General features: G+C 58.1%; 1 protein-coding gene across 13 annotated transcripts in view; it reads left to right on the top strand.

Moving 5' to 3' along the window:
- The window catches only part of PTPRS (protein tyrosine phosphatase receptor type S), a 93,775-nt gene that overhangs the window by 18,395 nt on the left and 60,855 nt on the right, over positions 1–14,525 (top strand). Inside the window, exon 1 of one of the 13 annotated variants that reach the window (XM_059159575.1) lies at positions 10,727–10,867. The exons of the other annotated variants lie outside the window; for them this stretch is intronic. The gene's annotated coding sequence lies outside the window, so the exon portion shown is untranslated. Of the gene's footprint in view, positions 1–10,726; positions 10,868–14,525 lie in introns of those variants that run through there. 13 annotated transcript variants of the gene reach the window in all.

The raw sequence follows: 14,525 nt of genomic DNA, 5'->3' as shown, positions 1-14,525 counted from the left end.
CTGCTGGGTGGGATTGAGCGAAAGCCAAGGCGATGGCTCGTTTTCCCACCGGAACACCCACGGGGACAGGAGGGACCAGCGTGGGACCCCTACGTTACCCAACACCAGCAAAGTTCACAGAAGGCAACAGGGCTGCCTCTTCCTGGAGGCGCTCTAGCGGGCCTCCTGGAGGTGGTGGCTCCCTGCTCGGGAAGGCCCATGTTCTGTTCCACCTTTTGGCACAGAGCGCTTAGCACAGGGGCCCACGACGCATGGGGGGCATTTTGAAATGTGCTGGAGGCCTGTCGGGGGAGGATCTGAAGGGGGCCTGCGCTGCAGAGCAGGAGGCTAGAGCCCAGAGAAGTTGAGGTGCTTGCTTGAGGGTGCCCAGAGCACATGGCAGAGGCAGGACCCCACTGGTGGGCCCGCGCCCCTCTCGGCTTGCTCCTTTCTCTTCCCCTTTCCCTTCATGTGTATTCCATCCCCAGGGGCTGCCAGCTTCAGTTCTTGGTGGTTTCCAGGCTCCCCCAGGCCTCAGCTTGGCACTCACCTCCTGCCTCCACGCACTTGGGGCCCGGCGCCAGGCGGGCGCGGGACAGGGGTCTTGGGGAGCACCCTCCTCCCTTTTCTACCCAGGGTTTCCTCTGCCCCTGCCCCCACCCCTCCCCCCACGCTCTTGCTAATGATGGACGAGGAATGGGAGGGAGCAAGCAAAATTATATACACACGAACATATAAAAATTAGTTTAGGATCTGGGCCAAGAACCACTTGCGCTTGGCCGGGCATTGTGGGTAATTCATCGCCGATTACCATAAAAGCTAGAGCCTGGCTGACAGGCGGCTGCGGGGCTTTTGTTTAAGGTTCTGATGAATATATAATCCTTCTCCTGGGCCTGGAGCCCGCAGTCTCCCCCTCCACTGTGGCTGCAGGACCCTTGCCCTCTCCCAAGGCTGTCCGTGGGGCACGCGTCCATGGACAACACTGCCTCCGGGTAGCTTGACTCGGCATTCGATGCCCACCGCCATCCCCAGTGACCCAGGCCTTGTGATGCTTTGTGGCCCTGGGCGTAGTTCCCTCAGTTCTTTATTGGGCTCCCACTGTTTGCGTGGCCGCACACGGGTGCTGTGGTGGCAGGGATGTCCAGGGGGGGTTCTGAAGTGAACGCTACTCTTTCAGAGTCTGGGGGCTCACAGCTGACGAGTGGACACGCACTTACCCTCATTTTGAAGATTCGCCCTTTCTTGTTCATTCACGTGGCAAAGACGTCCGAAGGTTTTGTGATACGCAGAGCGGCAACAGCCGAGGGACCAGAGCGACCGTGCCCTCTGGGCATGTGTCCTCCTGCCACCAGCAGGAGAATGCAGAAGCATCACCGTTTTGAAACGTCTTTTATTTTTAATTTATTTTTCTGGCCAGATAGCGCCTACATGGGGGACACCATTGAGGAACTTGCGGGAAGAATGCACAGTGGGGAGTCTCTGTACCCCTTCCCCCAGGCTCTCAGTTCCCCTCAGCTTCCTTCCCTGGAAGCAGCCACCTGCTTCCTTTGAGGACAGGGGTTGGTAGGTGGAGGTTTTGCAAAGGGCCACATAGTAAATCATCTGAGCTCTGGGGGTTGGAGGTCTCTCTCTGTTGGTACTACTCAGCCCTGCTTTTGTAGCCAGAAGGCAGCCAGACTCAACAGGTGAATGAATAGGCGTGGCTGTGTGCCAATAAAGCTTTATTTATACAAACAGCTGGAGGGCCCCATGTAGCCTGCCGGGGCCGTAGGTTGCCCCCTCCCCTCCTCAGCCCCGGCACCGTCCAGTAGACCTTGTGGGATGATAGCAATGTTCCCTGCCTGCATTTTCTAATGAAAGAGCCACTAAGCCCTGTGGCTATTGAAATGTGAGCAGATAAAATGTGGCTTGTGTAACAGAGGACAGGAATTTTACATTTTATTCCATTTAAATGTGAGCAGTCACAGGCAGCTGATGGCTACCGTTATGGACAGTGCCGGAGATCTGGGAGCCTTTTGTGGGCGGGGAGATTCAGATCCTTTTGTCTAACCAAACGGGAGCATGTTTTACACGAGGTTCTTCTGTACCTTGGGTGTGTGTGTTTTCTCTGCCCTACCCCCACCCCGCCACTTAAAAATATAGCATCTTCGAAGTAATTTCATAATTGTACATCTGGCTTCCCCGTTCCGTTTCACAGCTGCTGTACTAATGTCCTACGACTGAGGGATACGGAACTTGTATATCCTCTTTGGGTCCTTGAACTGATACATAGTTAACTGATCCCTACTGATGAGTGATGGTGACAAGGGGTTGTAAATATCAGATCAATTCCTGGAGGCCGTGTTGGCAGGCCCAGAGGGCATGCACAACCCCATCCCGATTCTCAACGTCCCCCTCAGCATCGAGAAAGAGACAGGCGCCCCTGAGGGCTTGGGAGTCATTGGCATGGATTCACCACTGAGCCAACCTAAGTGTCCATCACCAGGGGATGGGGATAATGGGACGCAGCCTTGTGAGGGAAGGTAATGCAGCAGGTGGAGGAAAAAAAAAAAGAGTCTGGGGATGTGTGGGCTTAGGAGATAACAGTGCCCTGTGGAAGAGGCGTCTACTGGGACCGTGACCCAGACAGGCTAGTAGAGTTTGACCCCATTCGAGAGTTACCTCTGGTCTGTGACTTTGTGGCCGAGACTGGCACAAAACAAGGGGTGGCTTCTAGGGGCAGAGAAGAGGGACTCTCCCTCCCTTCCACAAATGTGTCTACGGTGTGCCAGCTGCTCTCTGTTCCAGGCAGGAAGAATTCTGAAAAAACAAATTTCCTGCCCTCTTGGAGCTAGCACTCCCGTTGGGGACATGAAGAGAATAAACAAAGCACAGAAAGGAAAAAAAAAAAAAAAAACCAAAAAACCCACATCAGATGTCAGGGGGTGTTGTGATGCTCTAGGAAAAAAAAAAAAATTCAGAAAAAGGGAATGGGGGAGCGCCAGAGTGGGGCAGGATTTTAAATAAGGGGCTGGGAAGTCCTTGTTTGAACAGAGGTGGGGAGGGAGGAAGCCAGGGAGGTTTCTGGGCGAAGAGCATTCCGGTGGGTGGTCAGAGAACGAAAAGGCCAAGCGGTGAGACCTCCCTAGGCACTTGCTGAGTCCAGGCCGCCGTCCGTCCCCAGGCCCGTGTCCTCACCGTCACCGCTCCCCATGAGCACTGCTTGCCAGAGACAGTGGCTGGGGAATAATTAATAACTAATAATACTAATACTAATACAGTGGTCTGTCCTTATGCCTCCAAGTGACAGCCAGCCCCTGCCCATGTGGTGGCGGCTCAGTCACAGATGGGCCCCGCTAGACGTGCCGTGGATCCCAGCACTGTGTGACTTCTAGCTGGGGCAGGAGAGCAAGGGCTGGGGAGGGGAACCTGACACCCCGATGGGTGGCGGGAGAAGTTGAGAACCAGACCGGGTTCAAGTCCCAGCTCTGCCAGTCGCTGGCAGTGAGAATTTGGGCCCCACTCCTGTGCCTCAGTTTCCCCAACTGAAAAGCGGGAGAATAATAAAACCAGTCTTTGAGGGAATTCAAGGAGCTGTGTATGCTCGGCCTGTAGCAGAAGCCAGGAGTAGTGGGCAGTGAGCTCATCGGGTATCTACTCTGTGCCTGACTCAGCCCTGAGGGCTTCGCATGTACTAAGTGCTTACCGAGCATTTGTAGGTCTTGGGGGAGATGGGGTTGGGTCCAAATCCAACCCCTGTCCAAAGATGTCCCCTTCTCCTGGTAACCCAGCAGGTGAGAACTTCAGGAGCTGCCCAGAAAGGTTGTGCGAGCCCTTGAAGTCCCCCAGCAGAGAGCCAGCCCTGCCTCCCCATCCCCAGGTGCCTGGTCCTTCCCGCTTCTCCCCTGTGGGCTGGGACTTGACCCAGAGTTTCTCTTCCCACCTCGCCTCTTCTGTTCCATTCAGTACTGCTTACGCTTCCTCTCCTGGTTTTTCCTCTTCCTTGCCATCTCCTCCTCCTCTTGCCAGCACCTCCAGGTGCCACCTCCTCCCTGAAGCCTGCCTCCTCCACAGGTGAACTCCCTGAGTTTGGGCAGGGGCTGCCTGGGTCCCCCTGTGGCCCCTCCCTAGTGCTCTGCCTGGAGCCGGGTATAGAGGAAGTCCTCTCTAAGTGCAGGTGTGTGTGTAAAAGGATGGTTGTTACTGGACTGTGATGATTGTTCTCTCCTCTAGTGTGTTCAGTCTTTACATGACATGCCCCACCCCGTGCCCCGAAGACTCTGTCTCCCAGCTGTACCAGCCCCCTCTTTCCCTAGAGCTTAGTGCATTCCCTTCTACCTCAGGGCCTTTGCACATGCTGTGCCCGCTGCCCAGAACTTCCTCTTTACTCCCATCTTGGCATGGCTGCCTTTTATCACTCTTCCCTCCCAAGAAGAAAATCCTGGGAGGTTGTGTGCCTTGCACAGGTGGGAAAACTGAGGCCCAGAGAATGCCAAGGACTTGTTCAGGACCACATAGAACTCCAGGCACACACCCTGAGGGGGAGGCTGTGTTGGGAGGGGGGGCGGTTATGGAGGAGGCATCCAGCATCACAGACCAGCATTGACTCCCCTTTCATTTCGTAACAGTTCAAGGAGAAAAGCTCAGCTGGGTGCGGGGTGATCTTTAACACCAACACCTGCCGGTCTCTTTATAACCGATGGGCTGCTGGCTTTAGCAACAGTATCCAGGGAAAATGGAAGAACAGGGTACATATTTTCATTGTAACATTTTTTTTTTCTGGCGACTTTCAAGGCTTGGCAGTTAGAGCCCTGCATTAGAGAGTTAGTTTCTAAAGTAAATTAGTTTAAGGGAAAGGCATGAGCCAGTTGAATGAAAGATTTAATGAGGGATTTGGGGATGTGGCAGAAATGAACAAGGAGGGAGGATTTGGGGGGGAAACACCAGGCACGTCCTCACGGGGGACCTGGTGAGTGGGGAGGCATCTCACAGAGAAGATGCGGCCAGATCCGTTGAGGTAGTCCCAGAGGGTTTAAGGTGGGAGATAGCGTGCCTGGTGGGGGGTGGGGTGGGGGCAGCCAGGAGGCATGGGCTGGCGGGGGGCGGGGCGCGGGGTGCCCACTCCTTCTGCAGCCTTCTAGCTGAGTCAGCACCCTGGCGCCCCAACATGGAGTGGAGGCTAGCTGCGGTTGGGGCCGCTTTCCACACGTTTCTGCCCTCTGGGGTGGAGCAGCGGCCCTTAGCTGGTGCCTAGCTTGTGAGCCAAGAAGACCCAAGTTCAAAGCAAAGTTGTGTGGGCTTGTTGGGCTATAGATGGTGTCGGCTGACCTCTGCCCTACCCTGCCAACCAGCCCCTCCGGGCCTCATGGAGCCTCTTCAACCATTCATTAGTTCAGTCACTCATTTAGAAAGCATTTATTGAGCGTCTACTGTGTGCCCAGCACCAGGACCCAGCAGCGAACAGAACTGACCCAGTGCTGGTTTCCCCACCCCTACGGTCCCCTGCAGAGCCCTGCAGAACCTCCTGCGGTGATAGACCGGTGTGCTGTTTGCACACCTTGGTACCGTGGCTGTGAGCCAGTGTGACCAAGTGTGACCAGTGGTCACCAGTGTGACCAAGGAGCTGAATTCAGAGTTTTAACTGCATTTCATTTCAGTTTAACAAGTCACATTTGGGTAGTGGTTCCCATGTTAGAGAGCGGAGATACAGACAGTAAACAAGTGATACTTTCAGATGAAAATAAGCCAAAAAAGGAGAGAGAAAATAGAGGAATGTGTGATCAAGGATGACAGGGGTACCCCAGAGCTGGTGTGATTAGCCAGGGCGTGGCTCTGAGGAGGTGATGTTTGTGGGAGACCTCAATGGTGAGAAATAAACAGCCGTGAAAACCTGGGGAAGGTGTTTCAGATGGCATGGACATGTGCAAAGGCCCTGTGGTAGGACTGGGCCTGGAGTGTTGGAGGGGGTGCTTTTGAACCCAATTAGGACACAGGTGTTCATGAGCGCCCTCTGGTGAATGTTGTGGGGAGTGAAGGTGGGAGCTGGGGGATCAGGATACAGGTCACTGCCCCGAGGGTCCAGGAGGGCAGTAATGGGGGCAGGGTGGGAAGGGTGCAGAGAAAGGTGGACAAGTACACAAGAAATTTAGGAGGGGAACTTGGGAGTGTTTCCAGAGTGGCAGTATGTGGGGGTGAGGGAAGAAGGACAGTCAAGGCTTCCAACGTAAGGCTTCTAGCGGAAGCCCATGGAAGGATGGAGCTGTCATCAGCTGATAAGGAAAGGACATAGGAAAGCAGATTTGCTGGATCCAGCCACACCTGAAGGCGTCCCAGATTTGTCCAGAAGGGAAGGAAAGTATAAGCCCAGGGGGACCAGCAGGTGAAAAAGGCAGAGGAGGAGCCAGGGCGGGCAGCCCTCTGGCTGCGGTTTAGTCAGCAGCAAACTCGGCGCCAGGAGCGTGATGTGAGTGTGGGTGAGGCGGGCTTCTGGCTGGTCGGCACATGCTCGTTGCCCCGGGTCATGAATGCCAGGCTGGGTGGGAGGAGCTGTTGGGCAGTGTTGGGGTGGGGGGGCTGTGGCAGAGGAGTCCTGGGGCTTAGAGAAAGGAGAAAGCTGCCCAACCAGTTTCTCTCTTGCCCTGGAAGCGAAGGATGTGGCGCTTGGTGATTGCCCCTAAATGAAACTTTTCGGAATTTTGGCAGATTTAACAAATGTGAGGAAAGTGGGACGGCGTGGGGGGGGCGGGGGCTGGGACTGGGGAGACTTGTCCAGGGTGCAGTATCTGCATCCGTATCAGGGCGTGTTTCAGAGGCTTGAGAACCTCTCGACAGGGTCATGGGCAGGAAACGATGAGCCCGCCCCGCCCCAGCACCATCTGAGGATGTCCCCTCTCCTTGTTGTTTATAAAGGAGATCAAGCTGGGACTGAAGAAACCCGGTGGGCAAAAGGCCTCATACTATTGATCCCCACTTGAAAAAGGAAAGTGCTGGGCACCTGGGTGGCTCAGTTGGTTCAGCGACTGCCTTCGGCTCAGGTCATGATCCGGAGTCCTGGGATCGAGTCCCGCATCGGGCTCCCAGCTCCACGGGGAGTCTGCTTCTCCCTCTGACCTTCTCCCCTCTCATGCTCTCCCTCTCCCTCTCTCAAATAAATGAATAAATAATCAAAGGAAAAAAAGGAAAGTGCCCACTTGCTCACACATAGGACAATCAACCTCAGAACCTTTGTACTTGCTCTTCCTCCTGCCTGCAGCTCTGTTCCCGTAGGTGTTTGTCTCATTTGCTTACTTCATCCAGACCATCTGAGAGATCCCCGCAGACCTCTCCAGGCTTTCAGAGCCTTACAGGGAATCTTATTTTCTTTTCGATGTCTTTTATAGCTGCCTGGCATTATGTTATTGGCAATGTTTGTTTCCCTTTGGGTGTCCGTCTCCCCCACTTGTCTGTGAGCCCCGTGAGGGTAGGCGAGCTGTCTCTGTCATGCCCACCGCTGTGCCTTCAACCCAGCACACAGTAGGTGCTCAATAAGTGCTCGTAGACTGAGTGAATGAAAATGACCACATGCTGACGGTCTCTCTCCAGGCGAGGGGTGGATTGTGGGCAATTTTTATTTTCTTCTTTATGCTGATTTTCCCTAATTTTCTGCTGCACGCGCCTATTTTATAATTAGAAAAAAAGTTATTTTGAAAAAAATTACCCCCAAATGTCCCAGCTGTGGGAGCTGACGTGATCTAGCCCCACGCTCCTCCCCAAGGGCAGCTGCCTTCTGGGTGTATACAGAGGACACATCCACTGAGCACTGGGGGGCTTCCAGAGTTAGCCCTCAAGGGTGCAGGGTGGGGGAAGATTCTAGGAGTTGGCTGCTCCGACCTTCAAGGTGACCAGGCTAAAAACTCTGGAGTCATCCTTGCTCTGTTTTTCTGCTTCCTCCTGGGCTGAGCCAGTGCAGTCACCTCCTCCTCTCTCTGGTCCCCAGCTCCTGCCCTCCCCTCCCCCCGTCTGTCCTTGCAGTAGCCACCAGAGGGTGCCTGTGAGCACCAGGGTCAGGGCCTGTCTTCTGCCCACAACCCTCCAGGGCTCCTACCTCCCCTGCCGTCCCCCCTAGGTCCTGCTTCACCTGCCCTGGCTTCTCTCTCTCTCTCTCTCTCTCTGCCCTCCCCTCCTCCCTCTATCCTCCTCGTTCATTCTGCTCCAGCCACACAGGCCTCCTCACTGTTTCTCCATCATCCCAGACACAGTCCTGCCTCAGGACCTTTGCACTGGCTGTTCATTCTGCCTGGACTGTTCCTCCTAGCCATCCATACCTGCTTTGTATTCTTTTGGCCCTTTCAAGTTTCAGCTCAAATGTCACCTCCTCACCCCCCCACACCCTGTTTTAAATACTCCATCCCACGTCAATGAACATGTCCACACATATTTGGTTCGTCTTTGTAGCACTTACCAGCAACTGACCCACAGTGAGTTTTGTTTCATTTGTTTCCTGTCTGTTGCCTGCACCGGAGTGTCGGCTCCGTAAGCGCAGGGATCTTTTGTCAGTTCGTTGCTGCTTTGTCCCCCCCGCCTCAACCGGGCCCGGCACACAGTAGGTGTTCACAAACGTTTAAAAAAAAAGTGGGTGGAAATTGCTGGGTCACAAGAGTGCCATGCTCCACAGTGTGGCCTTTGGAGGAGAGTAAGGTTGGAGAGGGCTGTCCTGGGTGAGGAGGGTCCTGGCTATTTATGTAAACGTTTGCTGAGAACTTACCATGTGCTATCAGGCCTGGTGCCCAAAGTGGGCTCTGCTCCAGACTGGGCCAGTTCCAGCCCTGCCCCCTGAGGTCCCAATCTGGTGGGAGGGGCGGCCCCGTGACCAGGCAGGTAGCAGGTGAGGTGACCAGGTTATGTGGGATTTATAGGACTCTGTGCAAATGGGCCACTCAGCTGGGAGGGGCAAGAGACGGGCCTCCCTCCTGCCCCAGGTCTCCCCACCCCGGCCATGGTTGGGGGGGCGGCTGTGATCACCACCATGGCCTGGAGGCAAGAGGTTGTCTCCAGGGAGACACGGGCAAGAGGCCCAGATGGGGCAGGGCCAGTTGGGGAGGAGGGTGGCCCGTCCTCAGGCACTTTTGCCCCAGGTCACACAGCCCTGGGCGTCCTGACACTGGATTCATCGAGTGCCTGATGTGCAACTTGTGTTACAGATGGGGAAACTGAGGCCCGGAGAGGGGCAGGTTCTTGCTTGAGATCACCTGGGAAGTGCCTAGATTCAAACCAAGGTCTGCATGACCCCTGTCTCCTGTGTGTCCCATGACATGCTGGGGTGCCAGGTGTCTCAGTTCACAAAGCACCTACTGGGTGCCCAGTACTTTGGGGGCTCCAGTGCAGGCCTCCCCAATACCAGAGGGGTGGGATTCTGTGCTCCATTCTGTGGCGGGAGTAACTGAGGCACAGAACTTGGAAAGCAAGGACGCAGGGGAGAGGGGTGGGGAGTGCACGTGTAGGTCCTGCCTGGGCCCCTCCAGCTGGCCCTGTGTCCCTCCTCTGAGCCCATCCCCTTCACTCCACTGGGCAGGGAGCTTCTCCGGGGCGGGGCCTGTCTCTCCTGCACGGGCCTTATCCCCAGGGGCTTAAAATTGTAGTGGTTTGTTATTTTTGGGCTCCAGGCCTCCTGCAGCATTGTGGGTAAGGGCTCAGCCTCTGGACCCAAACCTTGGTTCGAATCTCTGTTCTTTCTGACCTTGAGCAAGTGCTTTTTCTCTCTTCTTCCTCTTCTAACTTTAAGTGGGGGCTCATGGTGGGGGCTCCGGGACGTTTGGCGCGTGATGTGCATAAGAGCCCACTCCGTATGGGCTGTGGGATTCATCCTAAGCCCTCATGGGAGAACTGGAACCATTTTCACCCAGGATAGGAGCAGATGGGGAAGCCGGGCCCCCTGCGGCGGCTCCCGGGCCTCCATCAGGGTCCCTGGCCCTCCTTGACCGCTTCCCCGAGCTCCGGGGACCCGCTGGGCCTCCGCCTTCCCTGCCTCTCCGGAGTTTTCAAACCCGCTCGGGGCCGCAGCGCTGGCCGGGATTGGCTGCCTGCGTGGGGCTGCCCCTCCTTCTCGCGTTCCTCTCCAGCCTTCCCCCCAACCCCCCCGGGGTGTCTGGGACCTGGCACGGTGGCCCCATCTGTTTCCAATCTGGCCCTGTGTGTGCTCTCCGCCCCCTCCTCAGGGTTGTGGCTATCGTGGGGGCCTCGGCCTTGGTGTCTCCCATTCATCCTCCCAGACCCCTACCGGACTCGCAGCGGGAGGGAAGCTTCTTTGTGCCTGCACCCCGCCCCCACCTCGGGGGCTGTGTGTAGGGGGCGCGGCCTCTGTCATCCAGCCCGGACCGGGAGGGAATCTTGCTGCCCCTTCTCCGACCTCCTGTATTTGGGTGTGTTTGGGGAGCTCTCTGCCTCCGTGTCCGGCATCCAGCCCCTTCATCCGTTGCCATGGCCACGATCAGCTCGTGGAAGAGAAAGGGGAGTGGGGTGGGGGCTCCCTCTGGGTTCAGGCTTACAAAGGGGGGGAGTCTTGGGCTCTGTCTCTTGGGGTACCCCCTCATGTGTGTGCAATTGGGGGAACACAGCCACCCCCTTGGAGGCCTCCCCCTACTGGACCCCCATGTGGGCTTCCAGTACCCCCATGGAGCTCCCCCTGGTCTGCCCCCCCTCCGCCCGACTTCCGGCCAGGACCCCGCCCCGCTTCGGAGCCCCCTCCCCGGCCCGCCCCCTGGCTGCCCCGCCCATAGGCCCCGCCTCCGGCCCCGCCCCCAGGCCGAGCTCGCTGGGCCTTGGCCTCTCCCGAGTCCTCGCTGCGCGCCGCGCTCCAGGCGGACCGAGGGACGGGCAGCAGCGGGCCCGGCCTGAGGGGCCCGGGCCCGATCTCCAAGCTGAGATCCGCGGGGTGAGTGCGAGTGCGTCCGGATCCCCTTCTGCCCCGAGGCCCGGGGTACCCTGGGTTTTGTCCCCCTCCTTGCCCCCCTCGAGGCCCCCGTGGAGGGGGGGACCCCTGCGTTCTCCCCCACCCGCGCTCCTCTCGGGCCAGTCCAGCCACCCTCCAGGGACAGCTCCAGCCCGCTTCTGCCTGGCGTCCGCGCCCCCGCCTCCCACACGCCATTCAGAGCCATTCAGATCGGTCGCTGGAACTTGGGAAAACTCCGGACCGTTATGCTCTGCGGGGTCCCCTCCCCCGCCTGGCCCCCAGCCCGCCCTCCTCCCCCACCTCCCGGGGGCGGAGCCAGGCTCCGGGCAGCCTTCTGCCAACCCAGGGGCGCTCTGATAGGGGGCTCCGGATCCTTCGGCTGGGAACCCCGACTGCGGGGTTGGGGTTGGGATTCCTATTCTTAGCCACCCCTCCCCCCAAACTCAGAGAACGTTCCCCTCTTTATTCTTGTACCCCTCAGGTCTGTGGACTCCAGGTTAGTGCTGTACCTTGTTGGAGGTTTAATAAACGGGGGGCGGGGAGGGTGTCAGGACAAGTGTATCAGCCCCCCCTTTCCACTTCCTGTTCCTGTCCTTAAGCTCCACGCCTCTGTCCCCCATCCTTGCCCACCAGACCCATACCTGAGCACCCCCTGCTGCTGCCTTCAGAGTCCTGCTTCCCAGGATTCCTTCTCAGAGTCTCGGGCAACAACACAGAGGGTCTTCCTGTGACTTCCCAGCATGGGGTCCCAGCCCTCCAAGTCCCCCTGCTCGGTCCTGAGCCTCATCTCCATCCCTTAAAGGCTCCAGCAGCCCCTCAGAGCCTACGTAAGTCCCAGCTCGAGGTTGTGCCCTTGCTGGCCTCCCCGGCCCGTGGTGTCTCTCCCTCTGGCCTCAGTTTCCCCCTCTGCAATAAATGTGACCCCCAGAATGATGTGGGTAAAGGGTCAAGTGGGGCTGGGCATGGTCGGTGGGGCCTTGCCATGTTCCCAGGGTGGGGAGGAAGCTACCATCTTGAAGGATGACAGGCCTATGGTGGGAGACACACGGGGTGTGGGGGTAGCCACAGAGGGGGGCCCTGATGCAGCCTGAGGCCTCAGGGGTGCTTCTTGGAAGAGATAACAGCTCGGAAGAGACCTGCGGAGGAGTGTGAAGGCCGAAGTTTCGTGGGGAAGGAGGAAGGGAGGGCTGGGTAGAAGGGATAGCGTGTTCCCATACCCCTTTGTGAGCCCGAGGGCCGTGAGTGGGGGCACCCACAGGGCAGCACAGGCGCTGGGGCTGCACCCTGGTGGGGTCAGCAGTTCCGAAGGCTGAGGTTAGGAATCTGGATTTTAACGATGTTGGTGGGAGCTACGGAATGTTTGAGAGCAGAGGAGGGACAGAGTCACGCGGCCACTCCCGGCCCCAGAGTGGCAGGTCAGGGCTGGGTGAAGGCAGGGTCCTGAGATGGAGTCAGGAAGGGTCAAGATTCAGTCTAGGGTGGGGAGATCTGTTGCCGTGTGTTGGAGGAGGAAGCCACAGGGCGGCCAGCAGAGGATGGATGTACCTGGTCTGCGCACCCATGTTAAGAAAGGCCCAGAAGGGGCGCCTGGGTGGCTCAGTGGGTTATAGCCTCTGCCTTCTGCTCAGGTCATGATCCCAGAGTCCTGGGATCGAGCCCTGCATCAGGCTTTCTGCTCGGCGGGGAGCCTGCTTCCTCCTCTCTCTCTGCCTGCCTACTTGTGATCTCTCTCTGTCAAATAAATAAATAAAATCTTTAAAAAAAAAAAAAAAAGGAAAGAAAGAAAGAAAGGCCCAGAGGGCAGAAGCAGCCCAGTGCATCTTGGGAACCGCAAGAACCTATGGGAAGAGGCAGCGGGTGGGCCCAGGTTACATCCTTCAGGGTCCAGAACGCCGAGAGCACAGGAGCTGGGAGCCCTGGTGGGAATGAGTGGGGCAGGCAGGTGCAGATCTTAGCAGCTTGGGCTTCTGTAAGGAGCTGGTGGGGCGGACACAGGGCCAGGGGCAAGCCTGGTGGCCCAGGCACCTGGGAGGTTGACTGAGAGCTGGTCTCTGGCCTCGAATCTCAGCCTAGCCCCATCTCCCCGTGCTGCCTGCCCCTCACCAGGCGGTTACCCCTCTTCAAGCTCAAGTCCTCATCTGTCTAGTGGAGGGATGCGTGGGGAGCAGAGAAGAGGGCTTAGCACGTGGCGGGGGCACCTGGCTGGCGTGACCGTTTCCTCCCTCTGGGACTGGGCCTGGCTCCTTTCTCATCCACACCTTCCTGGCTGCAGTGACCCTTGGGGACAGCACCCGATCCAAATCTATGGTTAATGAAAGGCGGATCCCTTGGCCGATGTTAGCCCATTCTCGGAAGGTTGGCAGGGCTGGCCCCGCCCGGCCCCACCCTGAGCCCTTTTCCTGTTTGGGGGGTGGGGGAGGGGACACTGAGGCCCCGAGAGGGAGGGGGGCTTGGCTGGAGCCACTTGGAGCCCACCAGTGACCACAGAGCTGAAGGTCAGACCCTCCTGGACACTTTGGGGACACAGTGATCCAGGAAGGCTGGAAGCCCGGGTCCTACCCTTGAGGGTCTGCCTCGGAAAAGCCATTCCAGGCAGCAGGCCAGTCTGCAGGCCCAGAAGGGAGGGAGTGCGGGGGGGGGGGGGTCATGCAGGATCGGGGTTGGGGGTGCTCCCCCACCATGCCCCACTGCCAGGGTCACCTTCCCCGGCCTGGGGCCGTGCCAGCCCGCTGAGGATTGGGTTGTGCATAGGAACCCTTGGGTACCCCCCTCCAGGATAGGACAGACTCTGAGGTGCAGTCAGGGAGAGGCACTGGGGTGTCCTCGAGCCTCAGGAGACTGCATCTCGTGCGGGTGACACAGAACCTATTTGCCTCCCCGTCCTGGGTCATAATTGCCCCTTTATGCTCCCTGCTCCGCGTGGGTACACAAGGCTGGCTCCAGGATCTCGTGACCCACGCCCTGGCGACCAGCAAGCATGGGTATCTTTCCACCCCTTGTTACCAAGGCTCCGAGCCCCCAGAGGCTGCCCAGCAGTCTGTATTGGGCTCAGAAAGGGTCGTCCACTTTGCTGAGGTCACACAGAGGCTGGGGAAGGACACGGCCATGGGATGAAAAGTGGGCTCTGGGCCCAGGGTCCCACCCAGTCGGGGCCTGGGGGCTCTTCTGTGAGCCTCAGTGTTGCGCTCTGTGAAAGGGAGCACCTGCCTCCGGCCGGCTGCCAAGAGCAGACGGATAGTTCTGCACCGGCCCCAGAGGAAGCTGGGTCACCGGTGGCCAGGTAGGGGGCGGGGGCGAGGGGCGAAGTCCCTCCCTGGCCCTCAGTTCCAGGCCCACGGGCCATTTTCCACCCTCCCTGAAGCCCAGACTCATTTACCACCCAGGTTATTCTCTGTGACTCCCACAGGGGACTGCTCCCCTGTCAGCAGCCACACCATCGTCTAGGAACTCAGGGATTGAGGCATCATGTGGCCCCAAGGCACCTGCCTCAGTTTCCTTTTCTTGGCAGTGGCAGGGGTAGTGGTAGTGGCCCAGGCTGCTTTGCTGCAAGTAGGGGCAGGGAGGGGGCTTGGCCAGGGCCAACCCGGGCACGTCCCTCCCAGCCCAGAGCTGCCAGGGGCTCCTTGACGCCGTGTGGGTC

Source organism: Mustela lutreola, chromosome 2 (genome assembly GCF_030435805.1).
Source record: "Mustela lutreola isolate mMusLut2 chromosome 2, mMusLut2.pri, whole genome shotgun sequence".
Taxonomy (NCBI): domain Eukaryota; kingdom Metazoa; phylum Chordata; class Mammalia; order Carnivora; family Mustelidae; genus Mustela; species Mustela lutreola.
The sequence above is the reverse complement of the archived record's forward strand: the minus strand, read 5'-3'. Positions and strand labels throughout refer to the sequence as shown.